The sequence below is a fragment of the Lemur catta genome, chromosome 5 (assembly GCF_020740605.2).
Source record: "Lemur catta isolate mLemCat1 chromosome 5, mLemCat1.pri, whole genome shotgun sequence".
Taxonomy (NCBI): Eukaryota; Metazoa; Chordata; class Mammalia; order Primates; family Lemuridae; genus Lemur; species Lemur catta.
Genome location: NC_059132.1, coordinates 85,331,072 through 85,334,270, shown reverse-complemented (window position 1 = coordinate 85,334,270; position 3,199 = coordinate 85,331,072). Strand labels below are relative to the sequence as shown.

Here is a 3,199-nt window from a genome sequence, read left to right as displayed (position 1 = left end):
GTGCTAAATAGCAGGGAATAAACTTCATCCCATTATAAAGCTAGACACACATATTTTGTTCATTTAAAGAGTTGGCGAGATCTTCATATCCTACAGAGTAACCTCTTAGTTTCTAGTTTCCCAGGAGCAATTTCAAATTCTCTCTCCACCTCCTAGGAGGCTTCTTGCTAAAATTGATTTTGAGAAACTGCTATTATATATTTCCCAATTTTTGTCATTGTTTGTGTGTGCGTGTGTGTTGGAAGGAAGGCTGCTCGGTTTACAACAATTAACATGTAATTTCTTGATAAGGGAAGAAGTGGATCTGGCAGTTTCATTTCCTAAAATGAAACAATTAAGGTGAAACCTGTTAAAGATGATCCATTCTTTTTCCAAACCCACTCATGATCGCTCTTGTACTATTTGCTCTCTAATGTCACCTGGGGTCTGCTTTGTTGTCATTGCTCTCCTTGAATTGGCAGCTCCTTCCTTCTCTCCCCTCTTTCTTCTATTTAAAGTAGTGTCCTCCAGCCAAAATACGAAGTTAAAAAAGATTACCATAGTCCAGGGCAGGTCATAAAGGTTTTAAATGAGAATGTCAGATGAAGAAAATATAATAGATTCAGATAGATTCCAAATTTCATAGATGGTATGGTAGGCAGAATGGCCCCACAAACCTGTGATTGCCTTAATCCTGGGAACCTGTGAATATGCCATGTGACCTGGCATAAGGGACTTTGCAGATATAATTAAAGATAGATTAAAATAGGAATATTTTCCTGGATTATTTGGGTAGGCCCAATAGAATTGTACAAGCTCTTAAAAGCAGAGTACTTTCTCTGGCTGGAATCAGAGAGACACAACAGAAGGAAAAATCAGAGAAATGAGAAATGTGGGAGAGACTTGACTCCATGAGTCTGTTGCTAGAGGGGGACAAATAAAAAGCACGAAAAGGAATGTGGATAGCTTCTGAGAGCGAAGAGCAGCTCCTGGGGGACAGTCAGTGCAGACATGAGAACCTCAGTTCTACAACCACAAGGAACTGAATTGAACCATCAACATGTATGAGGTTGGAAGAGGATTCTTCCCCACAGCCCCCCATAAAGAATGCAGCCCTCCTGACATCTTAATTTGGGCCCTGAGAAACCCAAAGCAGACCTCTGACCTACAGAAGCTGTGAGATAAAAAAAAAATAAAGTTGTGTTGTTTTAAGCCACTGAAGTTTGTGGTCATCTGTTATAGCAGCAATAGGAAGCTAACACATGTGGATAGAGATTCTAATCAAAATCTGCACTTCTATTTTTACCATTAAAGTTTAAAACCTATTAGGGTGGTTTTTTTTTTTTTTTTTTTTTTTTCTCAATTTTTACCTTCTTTCCTATCAGGAGAATTCAGTTATCAGGACAAGAGAAACCATTGCAGGTATTTCAAGCAGGAAGAATTCAACACAACATATTAGGCACTTTAAAAACAAAAAAACATAGATTGAGGGAACGAAAGTCAGGACCCCCCCCATGAAATATGGAAGTTGAAGGAATCATAGGAAGCCACCACTGATGATCTCAGTCATCTGTGGCAACAACATGAGTGATTCTCAGGAGAAGGTCTGGAGGCCACTGGTAGAACTTCACTTCTGTTCTCTGCCAAAGCTGTGTTCCTGCCTTGATCTGCCTGAGGAACAGTAATGGCTTCTGCTTCTATTCTGCTTGTCAAATGTGACTGCCTGTTACTGGTGGAAGCTAACTCAGGACCCAAGCTTCCAGCTCTTGCACAGAAGGAGAAGGACGGCCCGGAGGGGCTGCCCCATTTCTCTGTCAAATTGTTTCCAATGCATCAATATTCATGTGTAGAAAATTAAGTAAGGAAAAAAATAAGGCAGGAAGAGGAAAGGAACACTATCCACTGGAGCACTTCATGATTTAAGATTTAGACGTTTACAAGGTGAAATTGCAAAAGAGTTTCAATTCTTTGCAAGATCTATTTTATCTGGATGAATGCCATCACTTTAGGTCTCAGGATATTTTTTTCTGTGCTTATGCAATATAGAATCATGGAATGTTAGAGGCTATATACTTCAATTCTCTTCTTTTCAATTTCCCTTTTTTACAAAGAAATGGAAAGTCTATAGAGGTTACTAAGTAGTCCAAGTCAAGACATTTAGAACTAAATAGGGCCAAGGTCTTTGGAAGTATTACTAGTCTCCCAACTTACTGTGAAGGTCTATGATTTGATTCTACTTTCATGCTAACAAGTTAACCTATTGCTGGTTTATGGATGCTGGCAGAGGATGCAAGACTTTTGAGTTGGGGCAAAGGACTTTAGTACTTATGGGACAATGGTGGCCAGTGTGTCAGCGTGGCCTTATCGGTTTCCCTTGATTCTCAAGTGTCATAGAAGTGATATAGACAGGACAAGTAGATACTATGTACAAAGTAGGTTTGTATCACAGTGAGGAACACTGAGTTTTAAGAATTTACTGTTGTTGGTTTTTTTTGTCCCCAGCAAGTGGAAGCAAGCCTGCTCTTTGGTGAGATACATTACCTCAATCCTCAAGTTTGCTCACTGCCAACATAATGCTAAGAAATGGGCCAGCTGGTCCAGCTAGCTCAGTTGGTAGAACATGAGACTCTTAATCTCAGGGTCCTGGGTTTGAGCCCCATGTTGGGCGCCAAAAATCTTAAAAAAAAAAAAGAGAAATGGGCCAGCTAAAAGGCCTTGGATTCTTGGCAAACCAGCAAGAATATGGGCCCATGGCAAATTGCCTCTCCCAACACCCACCACGGCAGGGAGGACTAAGAGTGTACACAGGCAATCATTCACATTTATACTTATGAGTATTTCATATTTGCTACATACAAAATATATGTGATATATATGTATAATATATGATAGTCTATTTTCTGAAATTTCCCACAATTTTGCACATTTTATAGTTCATTCATTTTCATTACCATAAAACATTGTATTGGGTGAATACATAACAGCTAATCCATTCTTCTGTTAAACATTTGAGCTGGTTTGCTGTGTTTTTCTATTATGCTACTATGAATATTCTTGCTTACATTTCCTGCTTCATATGTGCATAAATTTCTGTAGAATGTTTGACTAGGTGTGAAATTACTTGATTATTAATGAGGCTAAAATAGTTTTATATGTTTATTTACAATTTGTGTTTTCTTGTCTGTGAATTCCCTGTTCAAATCTTTTGCCCATTTTTCTA

At 38.7% G+C, this 3,199-nt stretch overlaps 1 non-coding gene across 1 annotated transcript; it reads left to right on the top strand.

Moving 5' to 3' along the window:
- Positions 1 to 2,574: 2,574 nt before the first annotated feature.
- On the top strand, positions 2,575 to 2,647 carry TRNAK-CUU. Its single transcript has one exon. It is a non-coding gene; the product is annotated as a tRNA-Lys (tRNA).
- The last annotated feature ends 552 nt before the right edge of the window (positions 2,648 to 3,199 follow it).